This window comes from Pseudopipra pipra, chromosome 6 (genome assembly GCF_036250125.1).
Source record: "Pseudopipra pipra isolate bDixPip1 chromosome 6, bDixPip1.hap1, whole genome shotgun sequence".
Taxonomy (NCBI): Eukaryota; Metazoa; Chordata; class Aves; order Passeriformes; family Pipridae; genus Pseudopipra; species Pseudopipra pipra.
This window is the reverse complement of record NC_087554.1, coordinates 21,488,985-21,511,460: the sequence shown is the minus strand read 5'-3', so window position 1 is coordinate 21,511,460 and position 22,476 is coordinate 21,488,985. Positions and strand designations below refer to the sequence as shown.

Here is a 22,476-nt window from a genome sequence, read left to right as displayed (position 1 = left end):
ACTCAGGAAAATTTAGAAGTCATATCTGTCAGTTCCTAGGAAAATGTTCCCAAACCAGAATAATTGCAGAGAAAGTTCTCATGATTCACTCTTATAAAAGCTTAGGTAGGAAAAAAAAAACCTCTCAGGGAAAAAAGTAAAGTGGATCTCATCTCAAATATAGAAAACCTTTTTTTTTATATCTGCCTTTTAGCAATTTATCCTGAATAAAAAAAAAAACAAAAACACAAAAACGAACTTGTTATCCTCCCACTGCTACTAATTGAGAGTTGCTCTAGGAGTGTCAACAACCTCTGTTAAGAGAATGAGAATCTGGTTTATGACTTGACAAATGTCTTGTATGTTCCGCTTTGTCATCAGAAGAAGATAGAACTAACACAAATTCTAATACTGGCCTTCCTTATCAAAACTCACACATTGCACACCAAAATTTTCTCAACCCTTGTAGTTGTGTGGTTTCCTTTAGACTATAAGATGACATCTGTATTAGTGGGCTTCTTGTCTGTGTTTTGTTTTGGAATTTTTTTTGTTTGGTTGGTTTGGTTTGGTTTTTTTGGTTTGAAACTTTTTTATAAATTAGCTAGTAGCTTAAAAAGGTGACAAATAGTTTATGTCTGATTAACTGAAGAGCTTCAATTGCAATAAAAATTATTGAGTGCCAGATCAGTTAACTGCATTGTGACACTTTCAAAGCATTTGAGATTTAGGCTGACAAAAAAAATAAGATCAGTAGGTAAAATCAAAATAAATATCAGCAATAAAATACAAACTCTATTTACCAGATTCCCCAGTGTTGTCTCTCAGGATTGTTGTCTTGCATTTTCACCGTAGAGCTTTGAAAAGAGGTACCTGAATCTACTCTGTTTTCTGCATCAGGAGCTGTAGGATTTCTGTGTAGAAAAGTGAATACGACCTATTTCTTAATATGCAATTTGCTAGTGACTAGAGAATCTAGCCATGAACATCTAGCTGTTTAATACCTGATTTTCCTGTAGTCACTTAAAAATAAGGTATTCTGGGTTGGCCTAAATTAAAAAACAAATTTAAAAAAATGACATCTAATTTTGTCATATGAACACTAGTTTTTCTAGACTCCTTCTATGTTCATTAAACAATGGAAGGCTTCTCCGAGGGTTATTCAGACCCCGGCAGAAACTCTCTCTCATCATGGGTTATTGAAGAAATTTAGGGACACCAGCATTCCACAACTGAAACATTTGCAAATATACTTTAAAACACATACAGAAAAATATATGTCAATTGAACCTGTTCAGCAGCAAAATCAGAAATCAGTGGAAAATTTGGCCTGAATTGCTAACTTATATATGTGTATGATATTACGTTCTATTGTTCTGACAGTAAACCAACACCAGAATACTGTTGGGCCTACTCAGATCAGCGCTTTGGTTAAATACAAACTACAAAGCAAGTGCATTATAATGCTTACAACACCATCTATTTTTCACAATGAAGCTGGTCCTAGTGGGATCTCAAAGACACAAGCTTGCATCTGGATTTTAGAATTAAAGAGGAGCTCTGCTTCAACTGATAGTTGGCATGCTGCAATTATCATGTTATTTTCAATCTTCACCGCTAACTAAATGTTTATTGAAAGACTGCATGCACTGGGAACAGAAAAGTGACAAGAGAAGTGTAAGGACAAGATTTCAGTAGAAAAAGAATATCCTTATCATTAGTATATTATCTTTGGTATCCTTTAGTAAAAAAACCATATTGTCCTCAAACTGTGCTTTCTTTAGACTTTTCTATTTGATACTCTGCATCCTTAACATAGCACTCTAGAAATGAATTATATAGCTGATAAACCTTGGCTTTTTATAACCTTGTCAAAGAACTATTGGAAGTTTTGTTGTTGTAGAGTGGGGAGAAAGAGTTTGTGCATATGTGGCCAACCTGAGAGTATAATAGAGGAATTGTGCAGTTTTTAAAATGAGTAATACATTCCTATGGCAGATTCCATTTAGTAAATGAAGAATAATAGATAAATAAAAAAGGAAATGTTCTGTGTTTTTGAATGATTACTTATTTATCAGACAGGCTCATGAGTGATTTTTACCTCACTCAAATGGAAGACTAAGAATTTGCCAAATTCATGGCAACTTGTGATAAACTCTGCCTCAGTATTTCAGATGTACTGTGTTCCAAATGTCCCATTAATATTGCTTTGGTTACAGATGGTTGCATAGACATCTTTGTGCCTCCACAAGAATACATCACCAGAAAAATAAACCTTCCTGTGTATGCATCTGTATGACTCATCTGAGTAAACCTTAAAAAAACTAGAGAAAAATGATGGCTGAATGTTATCAACACAAAATTTGTGACTTTAACATAATTTCTATTTTCTCTAAGTTTGAAAATTGTGCTCATATTTAATATGAGAAAATCGGCTTTAACTGAAAATTATACAAAATGAAAAATCAACCTCCTTACTTCCACAAGACATTTTTCAGGTTCCAGAAAATTTCAAGAAGCCAAATATTATGATGTTTTGATATAGTCTGGCCTTTAAACTTTTAGAAGCTCCTTTAATGCTTGAACTTCTAGAACTTTCATTTCTTAAGTTTTCTCTGTAACACAGGTTATCTACTTCTTCCCTTCTGTAGGGAAAATTAAATTCTTATGTACAATAGGGAGAGGTTTTATAATGTTTTTCTGAACAAGATAATTGACTGAGTGTACTCACTTACCTGTAAAATTACCTGAGTTAAATGACTTAAATCTTTGCTGGAGAGCATTCCTCTGAGAAAAGTAAAAAGCAGAGCATGTTGGTGCTTCTGTTGCTCTGAACAGAAATGAAGAGCTATCCACCTATCTTGGGGAGTGATGACAAGACATCATGTTTTTAACAAGTGGAAGCCAGGGAGTCAAGTGAGAACACCTTGGCTATTAATTTTTACAGTAAATGAGAACAGACAAATTAAGATTCTTTGGGCAAACAAGGCAGACAACTTTGCTAAGGTTAAACAAGGCAGACAATTTTGCTGAGTCCAGGTTAAGATATGGCTTGGTCCTGTAAACAGCAGGACTTTGTAGAGTGTATTTCAGTTAACCAATAGCAGGACTTTGTAGAGTGTATTTCAGTTAACCAATAACATTGCTTTTTTTTTTTTAAATAAGGTTTCATGATTCAGCGTAATTGGTTTTGATCACATTATTTCTTCAGAAACTGGGAGTTTTAGCACAGTTGTTTCTATGGTCTCTGGAGAATTTGGACAAAATCACAGTTACTGAAGGCATAGTATCCTACAGGAAGAAACCAAGGGGGCTTGCTCTGACACTGAAGTTATGTTGGGAAGTGTATCAAAGAGTTGGAAATGTGTCTTCAACCTGACTACACAGAAAAGAGAGGTTGTGCTCTAAGTGCAACAGAGGAGCAGATGACTTTCAGCAGCAGAGTTTTTACTGAACTGAGGATCAAGTCTCCGAGTTCTGCATTTCAGTTGTGGTTTCAGTGCGTCAGTTTTGATTGTTATAAGAATGTGATCTTGGTCATGATATAGAGAGCAAGTTAATCTCATTTTATTAAACTTAGCAACAGCAATATCTTCTAGCATGGTATCAGACCATCTCTATTTAGGATTATGGTTTTTTTGACATGGATTCTGAGTGATCAGGAAGGCATTAGGCTCGTGTATTTGTGACAGCTTTAGAAACTGACTATATTTCTATACAGGAAAGAAAATCTAAAAAAGGAACAAATTTATTTGAACAGCAGCAGTGGAAGAACAACAAAATCATGGTATGTTATCTATGGATTAATAAAGTAGTAGAGAAAGCAAGAACAGACCAAAACACCCGCGATTGCTATGTTCATTGCAGTTCATTAAAAACGGTCTCAGACAGTTTGAACATGCAGTTTCATAGAGCAGATATTTTTATTTTTAATTATACGTATTTAATGCAGACTTAAAGTACTTTAAAAAAACAAAAGAACCTAAAAAAAGAAATGCTATCTTATACCTGCAAAACCACCTATGCATAGTTAGTCTTTACATTCTTCTTCTTGAAAAAGATATTTCTTCTTTCCTTCACTCTTCCTTTTTTACTCAGCACTAACATTTGTAAATACTTACACATATTTATTTATATGAGTGCAATGAACTTCTCAAATGTTGAAAAGTAAAAATTTTCAGTGAATGGACTGTCTTTAGTATTTCTTATTCAGAAAGGTAACATGGAGTCCCTTCTTGTTTCCCACCTACACAAATATTGAATGAGAACAAAAACAAATTCAAGTAATAACAGCCATTTTGTCTGGCATGTAAAAAAATGGTAAGTCCTAATTCACTTTATAATAGTGACTACTATGACTCATGATGGTATTGTGAATTTGGATACTCTCAAACCAGACATAAACATTAGTCTGTTAAAAGCAAATAAATAGGTTGGGGGTTTTTTTTAGAAATAAAATATACATAATGCATAATGGAAAAGCCTTTCTTGCTGTAATCAGGATGTTGCATTTTTCTTGTGGCACTGGTTGATAAAATCTGAGTTTCAAGTATGATAAGAAAAACAATAAATATTTTCGTCCTGTAATATTCTGCTAAAATGAATTCCCTTAATTATGCAGTTACAATTTACTTATTTTGACAGACTATTTACTTATTTTGAAGTTAAGAAAGAGCTGAACGTTTTAACCCTCTTCTTCATTAGTAATTATATCCTCTCATCTAGGAATAGATCTTACTTTCTATACATCTTATTGTTCTATTTTAAGTCCTTTCTTGGATGTAAATTCATGTTTTAAGTTGTTTTATTTATTTATTTATTATTTTCTTCCTATAAGCCTGAGTTACTTCTTCAAAGTTTTTTTTTCCTTTTTTTTTTTTTTTCCTGTGTTTTCAGAATCTTTAAATGATTTCCTAATATGACCCTATTGATCTCTTACTAGGATTCTTGTCTTTTTCCTGATATGGAACAATTTGCCAGTGTTGAATTAATATGGTTCCTTTAAATATCTGTCAGGTCTGCTTTATCCCTCAGAATAGTCTTCCACATCCCTAACAATGAGTTTTCTCAGGTCTTTGAGATCTGCTTTTTCTGAAATCCAGTGTCTTCATTTTGCTATCACTCCTTTCTATCCTTAAAATTAGAAACACCACTGAAAATAATTTTTACTGCTAATCTAGCATTTTTGATCAAAATTTAATTAAAATAGTTCATCTTTTGATAATTTTCTACAGCTTATGATAATGCTGATCCTAAGATTTTCCAAAAAACTTCTGGAGCTTTCTGAACCTTGGCTAATAGATATTCAATAATTAAAGATTCCTATTATTACCAGGTCCTACTTTGTGAATAATTCTTGTAGTCGTTCAGAAAAAAAACCAAACACATTATTCACCTCTTTCTTGAGTAGACATTTCTTTAACAGAACTTATCATACTCTCCTCCTCCTTCTTCTTCATTACCTTCACAGTGAGAGAGCATTCTCTTATCCCTAAAAGTGTTACTCTTTTAATAATGTATTTAGTAAAGTGCTGCAGAACATCTGACTACTTTATTTTTTTCTTCCATATCTACATTTTTGTCATGGTTTGAGGTGGCTGGGTTTTTTTTCGGGGAGTGGGGGGCTACATAGGGTGGCTTTGGTTAGAAGCTGCTAGAAGTTTCCCCCCCGTGAAGCCAACGATAGCTGGCTACAGGAGGGACTTCCTGCTGCTTCCCAAGGGAGAGCCAATAATTGTACCTCTGTGATAACATATTTAAGAACAAGTTTGTTGCGCAGAATAATTTTTTTGAGCCAGGGGAGAGCTGACCGAAGCTCCTGGGCGGCCCTGCCACCTCCCCTGCTGCGGAGGGAGGGGGTGGAGAGGAAAATCCACGCCAGAGCAGGTTATTTCCGGGTAGGACTCGTGGCCCTGTGCAGTTGCAGCTGCACATCAGTGCAGCTCATCCTATGGAGGACTGCATCCTATGAAGGATGAAGTGACCCTCAGGACAGTAGATATGGAAGAACTACTGCCTGAGGAGTGGACCCACGCTGGAGAGGTCCGTCAAGGACTGCTACTCCTGGGAGGGACCCCACAGAGCAGGGGAAGGACTCAGAGTTATGGCCCCCCCTGTAATCCATGGTGAGGACCATGGTGGAGCAGGCTGTCCCCCTGTAGCCCATGGAAGAGTGACCTACAGGACAGCAGATTTGGAAGACCTGTTGTCCAAGGGAGTGGACTTGTCTCCCTGCCCCGCTGCAGGGGGAGGAGGGAGAACATGGAAGGAAGGAGGGGTGGGTGGAAAGTGTGTTTAAGACTGTTTTATTTCTCAGTCTTTAGATCTTATCCTGTTAGTATTAAATTTAAGTATTAACCCCACGCTGAGTTTTTGGTTTGCCTGTGTGACCTCTCCCAGCTCAGAGTGACTTTAGTGGGTGCCTAAAATCTGGCTAAGGTTAATCCATGACAATTTTTTGAGGCATTTTTTAATTCTAATTCAGATCGCTCTTGTCATAAACATTTCTTGATCATTCTCATCTTATTCTCCAGTGATGATTAACAAAGCAGAACCTGTTGGCAGAAACAAAGGGGAATCAATTTAATAGTCTTCTTGAAATAAAAAAAAAATTCCTCTGCTTTCTTGGAATATTGTTGACTGGCTTTAGCTCCTGTAAATCAATCTTATGTATTCAATAAAAGCAACTAAAGTTCTTCATACAACAAATAAAATTCTATGATTTCACAGTCTGAAAAATCTACACCATTACAAAACCCAGAAACCTAGTTTTCTCCACAGACATGAAAGATACTGTTTCTCCATATCATCCACTCACAAATGAGTATTGTTGTGTCCATTAGCTTTGAATGCATTCATGGATAAATAAGGACTTCGAACTAATCTGACACAAAGCTGGCTTGGCAGGGTTTTGAGATTTAATTGAACTTTGTTTAAATTTACAATTAGTTTGTTTTGTTTACTTTCTGATGGCATTAGCAAACATATTAAAAAGGAGATACAAATAAAATTTGTACCAATTACATATGAGAATAATTGGATTTTATTAATCCAAGGATTCATGCAATCAATTTATTTATTGGTACTCTTAGTTCAGATACCTCATTATTCCTCACACTAATTAATCACAACCACTAATGAGTAGTTTTGAAATGGGACTGTTTACTCATTTTCCCCAAACGGAAGGTTCCTTAAGCAACCATTAATATTTACTTTAGGGAAACAAACAAGTGTTCTAAATTAATTAATTAATACATTTTCAAAAAAATACATGTTATCTGTAAGATAACAGCAGCTTTCTTGGTTCAAAATGAGAAATTTAAAGATTATTATTCCAGTACTGTCTGAGTTTGAGCAAATGACTTATATTTACCTTTTTCAATGTGTCTTTACTTGGCAAGGATAAATGCATATCAAAATGGAACGCTAACAAATGCTGTAAACAAACATAGGGTTATGCAGAAGTCTTTACTGAATAACCATAATAGCTTTTGAAGGCTATCTTCCTCGTGTCTCTATACATTCAATCTGGAAGTACAACCCATTTTTTATGGTGTTATGTAGAGAAAACACATTAAATGTGAAAGTTAGCAAGTAGGGTATTACAGAGAATATGCCCCTCAGAGAGATGTAAGAGAAAACCTACTTGAAAAAAAGATGCTATTTCTGATGCAATAAAAGATTTGCTAATTCCAAAAAGTGAATATGGGAAACACATTTGGATTTTAACTGATGAGACCAAAGGAAGAGGAATAAAGTCAGGCTGATTAGAAAAAATAATTTCTGATGAACAAAATGGGACAATATTGAGGAGGTTGAAGAATAAGTAACAAAGAAAATTATGTCAAAAAAACCCCAACAAACAAACAAAACATCCCAAAACAACAAACCAAACCAAAGTTGGAAAATAGAAAATAACAAAGACAAGGAAAATAATTTTAGTTGTAAGGCTGCAAGATTAAAAGCAACTCCCAAAGAACCTGAGGAAACAAACTCTCTGTAAGAGCATATTTCAGGAAAGGTAAAAATGACAGAAAGCTGAGCAGAGAAGAAAAAAAAAAAAGTCTGTGAAACAGCAGTGTGAACAGCAAGGTCAGCAAAGGAGTGGGGAGGGGGAGGAGGTGCTCCAGGCAGAGTAGAGATTCTCTTGCAGCCTGTGAAAGAGCCCCCTATGGAGTGGAGATGGTATTTTCCTGCAGACAAGTCCTCACCGAGCAGATATCCACACCGCAGCCCATGAAGGACACCACGCTGGAGCAGTAGGGTATTTCCTGAAGGAATTGTGACCAGTGGAAAGCCCGTGCTGGAGCAAGGGAAAAGTGTGGACAGGAAGGAGCTCAGGAAAGGCACTGCTCAGGGAAGTTGTGGAGGGAGTTAGAAGAATCAGGAGCGAAGGAGTGATGCTGAGCCTGGGAAAGGGGAAGATGATGGTTTAATTTTGTCTTTGTCATTATCCAAATCCATTGTAACCGGCAGTAGATGAAATTAATTTTCCCCAAGATGAGTCTGTTTTGTCTGCAACAGGAACTGGTAAATGATCTCCCTCTCTTTATCTTAACCCACATGTTCTTTCATCTTATTTTCTCTCTGTGTTCTGTCGAGGAGGAAGAGTGAGGGAGGGGCTGGATAGGCTGGGTTGACCTTGGCATCTGACCAAGGTCAACCCAGTGCACAGTAACCAATGAAAAGAGCAAAGTATTCTATTTTTTTTTTCCCTCTGTGGATAACTCAGTTAAAAACAAGTATTGATAATGTTAGTTTAATTTGTACTTTTATAAATACCACAATTTTTTATTTTAAATTGTCTAAGACTGATGGTTTCAACTTTCATTAAAAAGTAAAAATATTAATTAAAAATTCTTAGTTAAAATTACTTTTGCTTAGTAAGATGCAATTTAAGGCCAAAAAGTAATTTACAAACAGCAGAAATTACAAAAGCTTTTTTTCCTCAGTACTTATGTCTTATGGTAGAAATTATGATATCTAGTCAGCTGCCAATATCAGTAATAGGATATATTACAATAAGGGTGTTTTAATGCCTTTCTTTTTTGATTCTTTGATGTCTAATAACCGCTGAATTAATTCCCTGTTTTCCCAGTAGAAGTGGCACTACTACAAGGATCATTTCTATCCAGCAGTCACTTTTAAAAAAAAATGTGTAGGAGCTTTGAAAAGCTATGTATATTTGACAAACATCTTTCAAATCAATCAGCAGACAGAAACCATGGTTTCTTTGCTTAAAAAGAAGACATTTGCAGAGGAAAAATAGTGAGTGAACCAGCTGCCTGAAAGCATATTTTATAAAAAAGACTTTGTCACAGCTAAAATTAGCACCCTTCCTAGTATAACTACAACACATCTGTTGACCAATGTTAATGAAAAACAATATTCTAAGAGAAAGGACTTTCTTTAAAGTGCTTATGAAGCTTCCATCATTTTCACACTATTCTTGCTGCCCTGCAAAATAAATTAAGGAAAAAATATCCATATAGAAAAACATACTAGGCTATATTAGAGCTACACTTCAAAACATAAAGAAAAAATATACAAAAGTTTTCCAATTAAAACCAACCATTTTGAAAGTCTCTAAGTCAGATCCAAAAGGACAGATCTGCATCCAATGTCATTACCATTAAATCCACTAAAATTATTTTTTGAATTTATCTTTAAATGTAGGTGTGCTAATGAGAAAAAGGAGTTAGTAGATTTCAATATAAAAATATTTTCAAATTTTTCTACTGTTTTTGCTCTTCTGTTTGCACATTGTCATGCAAAAATTAGATCTGGTGTTTATCATTACCTCTACAAAAGAAGCTAATTTGCTCATTTGTAGTCCTCAAAATCACAACATGCAACAAGTGTTTGTGCGATGGGTTCTCAATGCAATATTGGAGCAAGTCACTGATAACAGTTATTTGACAGGTGCAAAGTATTTTAAAACCTGATTTCAGCACACCTAATTCTGCTTAAGTAAAGGTCTGCATGGTTACTACTACTGGTAGTGATCACACAAAACTCTAGTTTTGTAATAGTTTAAAAATTTAATCTCTTTAACAAAACTAATTCTGTATGACTCGTTTAATAGTTTCATTAGGGTTACTGGTTTAATGTTAATCTTCACTATCAACCTACTCTCTATATATGTGCTGGTTTTTGCTGGGATAGAGTTAATTTTCTTCAGAGCAGCTGGTATGGTGCTGTGTTTGGATTTGTGCTGGAAACAGTGTTGATATCAGGGATGTTTTACATACTGCTGAGCAGCCTTTACATGAGGTCAAGGCCTTTTCTGCTCCTCACCATACCTCGCCAATGAGGAGTCTGGGGATGCACAAGAAGTTGTGAGGGGACACAGCCAGGACAGCTGACCCCAGCTGACAATGGAGATATTCCAAACCATATAATGTCATGCTCAGCCTATAAAGCTGGGGGAAGTAGAAGGAAGATGATCAGAATTATGGTGTTTGTCTTACCAAGTCGCTGTTATGTGTGATGGAGCCCGGCTTTCCTAGGGAGGCTGAGCACATGTCTGCCCACGGGAAGTGGTGAGCAAATTCCTTGTTTTGTTTTGTTTCTATATGCAGCTTTTGCTTTACTCATTGAACTGTCTTTATCTCAACTCATGAATTTTCTCACTTTTACTCTTTTGATTCTCTCCCTCATCCCACTGGTGGGAAGTGACCAAGCAGTTGTGTGGGGCTTAGTTGCCAGCCAGAGTTTAATCATGACAATATAAAATAATTGGACTGTAATAAATTATTAAATCCTTCTAGTACTCACAGCAATAATAGGCATCTATAGGAAATTATTGTGTATAAAATTTCTTCACTGCGTCTCTCTTTAACTAAGTATCTATGGTTATATATGTAACACATTTCTATATATTCTAATTATCAGAAATATTTCAAATACTTAAAGGATTTTTTCTTCCTTAATATATCAAACATGCTAATGTAAATTTTGTACTTTATATGACCCCTAAAACTATAAACTGTTTTTTTTAATTTCAATTCAGTACAGTTATAGCAGAACTGAAGCTCTTTTCCACAGCAGACACTGTGAGCTAAAACTTGCCACCTCAGTTCACTTTTTCGGCTGGAAAATACATGACAAACACATCCCAGTAGTTCCCCATGGCAGTTCAGACTTTAAACATAATTCAAATGATATCTCACTAGAGAAAAAAAAAAAAAAACAACACAAAAAACAACCCCCAAACTTACAATGATAAAGAGAAAAAGATATTGTAGTGTACCACTTTTAGAAATCAAAAATGTTACTTTGTACTCCAGAAGGTAGAACTTGCCTCTGGGAAAGTCATTGCAGCACTTTTTAGATAAAAATCAACGTTAGAAAAAAAATATCAAATTTTAGAATAGTCAGGGACTGTGAGCATGGTAATGAACTTTAGCACCCAATTAGGTAGGGAATATCTAAGCTCTTCAAAGCTCCATTTATGTGTAAACTAGATCAAAGATCTCTGTCAACTGTCTTTGAAGAAAAGCATTTACAATTCCTCTTTTCCTTCTTGCCCTGCCATCTGATTTTCCCCTCCTACTTTGAGGGTGCTGACAAACTCTACTGGCACCTCTCAGCAAATCACTGAGCACACCACAGAGATGGCTGGAGGAAACATTTAACTTTTACATGGAAGTTGAATCATTGTCATCTACAGAGCTTAGTGGGGACTTCTTATTCCTGATATAATTTTAAAATGTAGAAGAGAATATGGAATCACAGAATCACAGAATGGCTTGGGTTGAAAGGGACCATATAGATCGTCTAGTTCCAATCCTCCCTGCCATGGGCTGGGAAACTTTCACTACACAAGGTTGCTCAGAGCCTCATCCAGCCTGGTCTTGAACACCTCAAGGGATCGAGAGTCTACAAAAATAAAATTCTGTTTTAGTGTTGCTGAAGGATACTTACATGTGCTATACTTAGGCCCCTAGCTTGAATTAGGAGACTATCCATATTGTCTGTGGAGACAGATGCCTTCTGCTGGAGCGTGATTCTGGGCAGAAGTTCACTTTAGGGTTTTTATTGCTCTGGACTACCTTCAGTAGCTTTCCAGTATTTCATGCAATTATATATCAGTTGTCTAGTCAATGATAACAGTGAAAAACATATCTACAATAAATTTGTTCCTTTGATTTGCTGCCTATTATAGCAGAAGTCTAAGCAAATAGCTTAGCTAAGGCAACCAAATTGTAGAAAGTGAAGACTGCAATATTTTCAGCTGTGTTGCAACCTAACAGCCCAGTCATATAAAGACAATCATAATTAAGTTACTAATAAACACAGTAAATTAGGCAATTCAATAATCTGTAGTTATGAATAAAATATTAATAGTGAATATGTTCTATGTTGCCATGTCCCATTTATGATCCAATGTGAATAAAAACTTCTGTTAAACTGTACTTTAACTGAGAAATTGAATCTTAAGGTGAAGGCCTTAATTATAATTTTTTTATTGGCACAATACTTCAAGAAACAGCCAACTGCTTTCTTGAAATATGTGATGTTTACCTTACATTTCACATGAGATCCAATTTTGATATATGATTGTGAAAAACTGAAGACAAAACTTGGTCTCCAAAAATATATTGATAGGACCTAAGCAGACAAGTGTCCAGTCCAACTTTCTAAACATAAACAGAATTAAAAATTAAAAATATTCATCAAGCCTTGGCATGTATATTGGTGTCAGATAATTTTATTGTTTTTTGCGTAGTATCTAGAACCATTAGTTTTAAAAGTATTTCAAAATTTTAGTAAAAACCTTAATGACATAGTATAACTAAGAATCAAATAAATATGACAAATCCTATAGAAATAATTTTTGTGTATATTTTGACTCATTTAAAATATGCCTTCTTGTACTTATCTCTCCATTAAGAAAATTCAAACCTTAGCAATTATTCCTCCAGTGGACTTTGAAGAATCATGATTCCAAACACTGAATCAAAAAACAATTACTAGATAAAATACTGTGTGTCCATGGACACATGAAACTAAAAAAACCTCAAAAATAATGTATTTCCTGTCTCTATGTTGTTAGATTTTTTTAATAATGGGCCTTTTGGTCTCCTGAAGGTCAAGAGGAAGGCTTTACCAAATACATTTGTTCCTCTGTGTTACTGCCTTCAAACCAAATACATTCTTTTTTAGTCTGATAATTTAGTTAATAAGTAGCTTCCTGGACACACTTGATCTGGAACAGGAATCATCAGGTAAAATGTATTGCAGTGATGTCAGACATGAAGTCATCTTGTGGAAAGTTCTTTATAAATAGAACTCCCTCGTCAAAAGCATTACAAGGAATTTTCATTAGTGTACCATTTCAAAAGTATATTTTTTCAATCCAAATCATGAAATGGTATTATGAATTATTAGTGCTTCTCATGGTACCTTGTGCTCTTTTTAGAACTGCAGCAGATCAAAACATAGCATTACCTAGGAAAATGAAAGGTTCTGGCAGCAATGCTGAAGATAGCTTGAAAATCTAGTTTCCAAAGATGCTTTTTAAAGAAGCAAATTAAAAGAAGCACGAACTAAAAATTTCATGAATTAGAAGCACATTGCAGTCCTTCCATGATTTTTGGATGGCATCAATAGCACTGCATAGATCAAGTTCTTTAGAGTTTATGCCATTAAATACTTGAGTATTTGCCTGTAGTAGTCAGGCAAAAAAAATAAAAATTGGTCTTCCCTAGGCAAATCTCACATTGCCTTGAATTTTGTCAGAGATTTTTGTCAGAATAAGGGTTTGAGGATTTGATTTTGTAAGTTTCCAGTTATCCTTAGCACTTTATAGAATGTTTCAGTTAAACAGGAGCAACATTTTCATGGTGAGTACTCAATTCCTGCACCTTAATCGTGCAGCTAAGTTCCCATCAACAAATCCAAAAGTAAGGAAGTCTCCAATGAATAGTAATAAGAAAATTTCTGTAGGAAATATTTTGCATTGTATTTTCTATTCAAATAAAAAAATTATTCTTACAATTCTTCAGTGACATCATCTCTTTAGTTCAGTCCATAGCCGAGAAAACAATCTGGTAGTACTTGTTGCGGTTTGGAGGTGGCTCCCTGCCAAGTCTCCAACACCACAGCAAAAGTTTCCCCCCCAAAAAACCAAGGGAAAAGAGAAAAAAAAACCCACAAGAGAACCAAAATAAGAGTGCTAAAGCAATATATAAATATATTTACACTTATATTACATTTATATAAAATTACAAAAACTATATACACTTTAGAAAGAAACCCCCAACACCTCCAAAGGAAAAGGGACAAAAAACAAAACCAAACAAAACCAACCAACCAAACAAAAACAAACAAAAAAACCCAAAACCAAAAACAAAAACACAAACACAAAAACAAAAACAAAAAACAAAACAAAAAAACCAAAAACAAAACAAAAAACCCCAGGTATAAACACTCAATAAAGAACTAGCCAAAGAAAATCTTAATACTTTTCTTCGAGATAGTACAATCGTGCCAAACATCGCCACCACGCTACCGGACCCCGGATCAGCAGAAACAACAGGTCCCGTAGGCCCAGCCAGGCCTCAGCTCCCCCACATGAGCAAGACCGGCTGCGGGAGTCTCCAAACCTCGCCGGAAGAGGAGAGAGGAAGAGACTTCTCTCTCTGTCTTATTTATATATTTGATTACGTAAAGGAATAGGATGGAATACTTCCTTCCTTCCTGGTTGCCAGGAAGGAAGGCTTAGACTCAAAACCATTACAATACTTTATCCAAAGGATTGTTTTTTTTCATCTGAGGTTTTTTCCATTGAATACTACAGTCCAAATACAGCTTTCTAATATTTTTGCTTGAATTTCTTATGAATACGTTTTAAAATTTATATATATTGTTCTTGGAACTCAAAGCTTCACATTTTAAATGTTTTTGACTACTTTTTTAAAAAAAATTGCAAGTAGGAAGAAGGAAAATTGTTTTAACAGAGGGGATAAGTATTAACCTATTTTAATTTTATTGTTACAGTGTATGCCTCTTTGCACTTAAACCCCTAGATTTGAAGAGAAACTAACTAAAATGTTTTTCTTCTGTGTTGTTTGTGATAAGGAGGCACCCAGAAACCATAATAAAGAAAAGTATGATTATACTAAGGAAAGAAATTCTAAGATACAATACCTGTGCAAAAAAGTCTGTTCTCTGAAAAGAAGAGATGGAGTCACAAAAGAAGAGGTACAGAATAGCAAAATGATTGCCAGGGTTACACAGCGCACTAGTGTAAGTGGACAATGAAGACTGTATTTCCTATAAGCCTGTGCACTTGCCTTCTTCCTGGAACTATGTTGCCTCTTGTATTCAGTTAATCAATATATCAGCACTGTAGTGCTACATTTACAACTTTTTGCCAGAGAAGAATACATAGATATGAATTAATGAAGATCCATAAGCCAAAGATAAGCAGATAAGAAACATCACTTTCTCAATTATTTCATAGTTGAAAAATGAAAACTCTTGGACCTCAGTTCTCTGCAACAGTATCACTAGAAATACACCAGGGCAAAACCTGCATTCCTGAGGAGGAGAAGGCCCAGAACATTCAAATGATTTGCAACAGATTATGTGGGAAATCTATAGTAAAACATTTACCTTAGATCGCTTAACTCCCAACCCTGTATCTTAATCACAGAATGCTTCTTTCTCCCTAAACTAAATGTGATAAATGGACAAATCTAAGCCTAATTCTCCCCCCTCTCTAAAGGTATCTTAGGAACTCTCATTAATTTTGATGGGTTTTCTCTGAGCACAGCTTCAGATAGAAGTTTGGCCTTCTAGTTTGTTGGTTTTTTTTGTTTTGTTCTGTTTTCTTTTAAAATAATTGATACTTTATTAGAAGGAAAACTACTACTACTTCTAAAAAAAATCTTCTTTGTACCAATCTTCTTTGTACCTTTTATTCATTCTTGGTATTTGACATTTTGGTTAAAAGTATGTTTTGAGATACAGTATAATTTCCAAAGTTTAGAAACTATTTCAAAAACTGTGTTAAATCATTTGTAGATTTATATTTAAGTTACAAGTATTTTAATCCCTTTGAGTTGAAGAGGATTAAATGACACATACATACCCTTCCTATATAGCACTGGTTTCTTGAATGCTATTCTAATTGTTATGTTATAAATAAGTTCAAAACAATTATACTTATATTTTTACTGTGCAACATTTTATGTCCTCTAAATTCTTTGAAATTTTACCTTGGATCTCTTTTTCAACTTCTTTTTTTTTTTTTTTTCAGGCATAAGAAATAAAAAAGCTCAAAGAAGGAGAGGTAGAATAAGCATACAAACTTAGCCATAACAAGAAACTGTTATTGTGGGTAGGTTCCTGAGAATAGTTGTGGAGCCATATGAGTTTATAGAAATAAAGGGTTTTTTTCATAGAAGGGAGTATAGTTTGTTCTGAAATTAATTCAGATATAGATTTTTCCTTTCTGCTTGAAAGTCTACTTGTTTGGTTTGAACAAACAGGAAGAATGGCATATAAAATGGCAGGATGACACCTAACAGAATCCTTGAAAAAAATTCTGTATACATTATCTAAATCACCTGGCCCATTGAGAATTTAGAAGATGGAAGACTTGAATTTAACATTTCATAGTAGGACTAATTTGATGCAAATTAAAATAGCATTTTTGGGATGTTGATTTGCTTGAGAAATTTCAACTCAGTAAACGAAGTCATTCACTGTACTTGTTAAAAATGAGATTTGGATTCTTGGAAGCAGTATCTACAATATCAGCTTGGAATTAGGGGCACAGACATGTTGACAGTAAGATAAGTCTTCACTAAGACAGTTGGATGTGCTTCATGAATATGTGACACAGAGGTACACTCAGAGCATGTTGTTGAAAAGACTGAAAATTTACCTGGGTTACTCTAAAAATAGTCTAAATTTGGCCTCTAACAATTTAATATTAACAGGGATTGTTTGTATCAAACACATAAACTGGTTTAGAAATTTAACACTTAATTATCTACTTTAAGATTCAGCTTTTAAATGTCATGTATGACCTACTTCCCTTCGGCCAAAGGATAAGGCAAAATGCATATTTTTATATTCTGCTACATTCATATTCTACTACATTTTATATTCATAGTTTTATTTTCTACTATGTCGGTTGTCTCTTAGGCCACAAGCCTCATTTTCTTAACACGCTTCCATTTTATCCAAAACTACCCATACTAGCTGTAAAGCTGGGAAAAAATGCCTACAGGAGTCTGTGTTTACTTACATTCTTTTTCCTAGATATTGCTGCTTTCAGATACTAGAAGAGATGATAATCTCAAATAGCAGCCAAATGGGGAAGGAGAGGAAAGGCGCAACAGGCAAAGAACCAAAGTTTATCATGCTATTCACTCCTTGTTTTTATATACACTTTCAAGCAAAATCCAGAACCATCCTAAACATCTTGATTTGCAATAATACTCCATATTGATTCTGTACCCTAGCAATGTGTTTACAGTATATAAACCACATCTATAATGACACTGTCATAAATAAATAATACTGAAAATGGTATCGCAAGTAAAGATATGTTATGTAACATATCTTCATACTTACAGATAATTTCAGATTATTTTCTGTTTCATTTACTGGTCCATCTACAAGTATCCATGAAGCAGTATTTCACAAAACTTTTACTTAAAATCCATGCCATTTACTATATATCCTGTATTACATCAAGGTGAGAGACTATAATAAGTCCACTCAAACACCCTAGAAGCCTTGATGCAAAATAGCCTGTATTATTGTGATGAGTATTTAATTTAATTGATTGCAGGGAGAAAACAATCAGATTTTCCACCTATTATAGTTACCAGTTTGTCAGAAGATCAGGAGATGAAGGATCATAAAATTTAGAGAAATATTAACAAACACAAAGCGTGTCACAGCTGAAATCACATCAGAAAGGCACAGCACAGAGATCATTCCTGTATGAAGATCCACCATGTCCCCATTATCCCCTATGAAGTCAAAACCCTGTAACTACAGAGACTTCTAACTCCTGTTTTCTCTCCATTCTGCTCACATCAGTGCAGGGGCACTTCAGAGAGGCAGCCAAGTGTGCTAATTCGCTACTACATGCTTGAAAGCTTTCTCCTAGAACATGCTCTACAGGCATTTAGTTGTTTACATGTCTACCTCACAAAGATCCACTTCAGTTTCAGCTGGCCACCTTGCTGCTGAATATAACTTTTCCCCATGTAGCCAAGCAGATCTTGTCTCTTCCAAAGAGCTGTTGAGCATCTTAAGGGTCCCATGGTCATAGACACCAAAACCCTCTTGACACCACAAGCTATACGACACATTGGATCCACTGAGTCTTCCTCAGAACTTTCTACTTTTCCTAGAGCACTGCACCCAGAATCCTACAGGTAAGACTTCCTACGCCCCAGGTCACCCCAGTAGTATCAGTAGTGCTTACATAAAAAGCAATGAGGTAGCAGTCAAAAGGCCAGAAGAGCCTCTGTAGCCTCTCCACAACATCTCAAATGCAAACCCCCATGAAGAAACAAACAAATAAACCTCCCAAGGGGACAAGTCAAATAAGCAGATGAGCGTCTCTGTGCCCTGCAGTAGGGAGTCTCCTACCATTGTCGCTCACTACTTCCTTCTAGTGGTTATGTGTGTGACTCAGATTCAGCCATCTGAGGTGCTTCATTTGACAGCACTCCAAGACTCTCATCTGCTACAAGGGCAGTTAACCTCTTCTGTAACTACAAATTGGGAGATAGGGCAGGACCTTTTCTTCTGGTAGGAGAAATCATCGGCTTCTGGCCTTTTTTGCAATGAGAGTCTTCATTTCTGATTTCACAGGTAGAGGATCTTTCTACCCCTGCAGTTAGAGATTCAGAGTCCTGAAAGTGAAGAGCTCAGAGGAGATCTGGTTGATCTCTTTCTTATAATTTCTGATACTGCACAGTCTGTTGACCTCCACACAAAGCACTTGGCAGCACAGCTTCTCAACAACTGGCATCTCCTGCACGCTAAAAGACTGTGTGACCAAGAGTCAGCAAGAGGTCTTGGACAATCCCCGCAGCCAGAAACATGCAGAGCTGCAGCCTCCTTGCAAAGTCCTGTATGGTTCTAAGAATGCATTAGTAAATGGACAGTCATTCTTGCAGAATTGGAGGAAAAAACTGTGGTGTGTGATCATGCGATCACCATACCTAAGAACATATATGCAGTACAGGAAAAGCTTGCTAGTCTGCTGGGGTAGAATTAATTTTCTTCGTAGCAAATAGCATGGGGCCATGTTCGCATTTGTGCTAAAAACAGCATTGCTAAGACAGGGATATTTTCATTATTGCTAAGCAGTGCTCACACAGAATCAGGGCTTTTTCAGCTCCTCACCCCACCAGAGAGGAGGTTGGGACATCTCAAGAAGTTAAGAGGGGACACTGCTGGGACAACAGACACCAACTAGCCAAAGAGATATCCCACACAATATGACATCATAGCTGGGGGAAGAAGAAGGAGGCGGGGGGATGAGATGATCAGAGTTATGATGTTTGTCTTACCAAGTAACCATTACGAGTGATGGAGCCCTGCCTTTCTGAGGATGGCTGAACACCTGCCTGCCAAAAGGAAGTGGTGAATTAATTCCTTATTTTATTTTGCTTGTGTGCACTTGGCTTTTGTTTTACCTATTGAACTGTCTTTATCTCAACCCCTGAGCTTTCTCACTTTTATCCTTCTGATTGTTTCCCCCATCCCACCAGGGTTGAGTGAGTAAGTGCCTGTGTGGTGCTTAGCTGCTAGCTGGAGTTAAACTCTGACATCATCCTGATGCATAAACTGCCTGGCACTTAACAGGTTTAGAGAGCTTGATCCTCCCCAGTCCAAGGTTAGCTGGAACAAAGCCTTGATCAATGACAGCTGACAGAGTTCCTTAGGAGCTGCTAGGGCTCCCCTTTGTTCTTAGCCTTACCTCTTAGCAGCAGAACCTTCAGAGGGTTCCCAGGAGTTCCCGTATCCCAGGCAAGGTGCCCAGAAATCTTGACAAGATCTCAAGAAAATCTGAAAGAAGCAGAGCCCAGAAATTTCTGTGCAAACCACTGCATCTCTTGGCTGCCTCTGGGAGCTGTGCTGTTACCTACCATAAAAGCCTAAATTTGGTTTGTAGCATATTTTCTTCCTTTAGCTGGAACATTAAAGCATTGTGGTAGGCAGAGGAGCAACATTGCTTGCTTAAGGCAACATATCTAATTTGGATTTATTTTCTGTGCATTTCTCAATACACAGTAAACATTGCTCCTAAATTAATATACGTGAATTGTCCCTTTCAACAGATAGTGCTTTAGGAAACTTCTCGATCAAGGTTTAAAAATTTGAAATTTATTACACATTCATAGAAAAGGAGTAGTTTCTAATGGCAATTTAAATGTAGTCTTAAGTCTTAAAGAGGATTTAATCAAAGAGATACTCATCACCCAATATATAACAATGAAATTAGAGATGAGGCCACATAATTTACTTGAATTGTCACACATTTTCAAACATATTTCTTACTTTATATATCTCTTTCTTCATTTAGACAGACTCAAAATGAAATACTGGCTCAGCTGAAATGATCACTTTCAGAGTTTTTATTATGAGGATTTTTACACAATAACCTATACACAAGTTTATGCCCCAAAGGTCTGAATAGATATTTTGAATGAATTTATTGCTGCTTTGTGTAGTGACCATGTCAAGAAGTATCTACTAGATGCTATCTTATGTACTCCCTTAACAAGTGGTAGTCATGCTCATTACATAGTAAGTTTTTCTTCCTTGTGCATATAGTCATATTTAAAGAGAAAATTTCTCTGATGTTGATCACTCAAGAAAATGTCTGTGTTTGGGATAAGTCTTTTATGTAAATGAGAATGAGTAGAATCATTCCTATCTTAAACATGCCTAATTCACTAATCACCCTACCATCTGTATAATGAATCACATAACTCTTCCTACCAAAAGAAAAGGAAGAACAGAAAAATGTCATGAATAGGAAGAAAAATAACAAGAAACAAGCAAATATTTTATTTCAGAATCATTGCATCATCAAGAAAATGGCATCTTTGACAAATGCTGCCATGTAAATGGACATCAAGAATCATTTTTTCAGTTATAGTGGCCAATTTTCTCCTGAATACAGACTTGCATGCACTGGGAGTGGCCTATGGAAATACTTGCTTTACTTTCCCAAAATATTCAGTTCTCTCAGATAATGGATATTATTACTCTCTTCTTTGACTTTTTTTAGAGTTCAAATTTTTTTTACCCTTTGAAAATTATTAGCCAATTGAATGCAAGAGTAGCTGATTCATGAAAAAGAGGAATGCAAAATCTGGTCCTAGCAGGTAAGTGAAAAAAGGAAGATGATTTTCTGCCCTTCTCTTTATTCTTTCTAAGTTTACCTACATAATCTGCTATCATTTTGAGGTGCCCCATAGTTCAGGAAAAATATTTTCAGTACACCTTTGAACACTTGTCAGTGCAATATTGAAGGTTCAGAGATAGCAATACCAATATTACCAATAATTTTAAGAGCAAAAAGAACCATGAATAATCAGCATTATTTTCAAAAGGTCATTCAGCACAACTGAGCTCAGCCATCTTATATCAAAACATGTACAGGATGTTATTGCTAAGAATGTTAGATGACATTCAAAGCAAAGGCTTGCTGTAAAGGGAGTACTATGATGGCTATTTTCAGTAACTTGCCATTTAGTTCTGTCATTGATAAACTGCATAATGTCACAGGACATCCACTGGTTTTTGTTTTGAGCTGGAAACTCAATTCTGAAATGTACCTGAAAATAAGATGAAATCAAGTGTCATTAAATTTATTGCAGAACTATATTTAATTTAACAAAGTTTAAGAAATTGGTGTTTGTTGACTTTACTTAGACATGAAATACTCTTCTTTACTGTCTGATTTGAAGTAGCTCCTACAATTTCAATTTAACACTTGTGTTTTTGAGTACAGTTTTGTACCTTACCAAAATGCAGCCTCACAGATCCAAGGCAGAATAATATTGAGAATAGAAGAGAAAACAAAGATAATAGGAGTGTTATCTATTTGTGTATGCTATCAGCGTTCACTACTGATAATTCTGAATTCTTATTTTGGTATTTACATAAATAATAAAGTCAAGGTGAATTTCAGATGCCTTAATTGTCTCGTCTTCTGATATTTGAATATGGCATAAGCAGTTATGGAGAGTGGAGGGTGGATTTTAGAGAAATAAGAATGTAGTGATTTGGTTTGGAAGTAGTATCATGTATAATAACATGCAATGGAACAATGAAAAATACCCAAATAAGTGGAGAAGTAGATGAAGGATGACATCTCCATCAGAACAAATATTGGAACAGGAGAAGAAAAAGGATACCAGTCTTGTAAGGAAAGCTGACAGAAGTTTCCAGATTTGTGGTTTGCAATGAGACTATCTTGTCTCCAAAGCGTTAAATATTTCTTGA

General features: G+C 35.6%; 2 long non-coding RNA genes across 3 annotated transcripts; one reads left to right on the top strand and one right to left on the bottom strand.

Moving 5' to 3' along the window:
• Positions 1–5,587: 5,587 nt before the first annotated feature.
• Positions 5,588–19,427, bottom strand: LOC135415695 (uncharacterized). Of its 2 annotated transcripts, XR_010431239.1 has the most exons (4): positions 19,334–19,427; positions 18,941–19,095; positions 18,752–18,844; positions 5,588–6,530 (listed from the first exon to the last, which is right to left on the bottom strand). It is a non-coding gene; the product is annotated as an uncharacterized LOC135415695 (long non-coding RNA). The 2 variants fall into 2 exon arrangements; XR_010431238.1 differs by having other exon boundaries at positions 18,752–19,095.
• LOC135415696 (uncharacterized) lies at positions 19,288–22,161 on the top strand. The gene is made up of 2 exons (XR_010431240.1): positions 19,288–19,855; positions 21,257–22,161. It is a non-coding gene; the product is annotated as an uncharacterized LOC135415696 (long non-coding RNA).
• Positions 22,162–22,476: the final 315 nt, after the last annotated feature.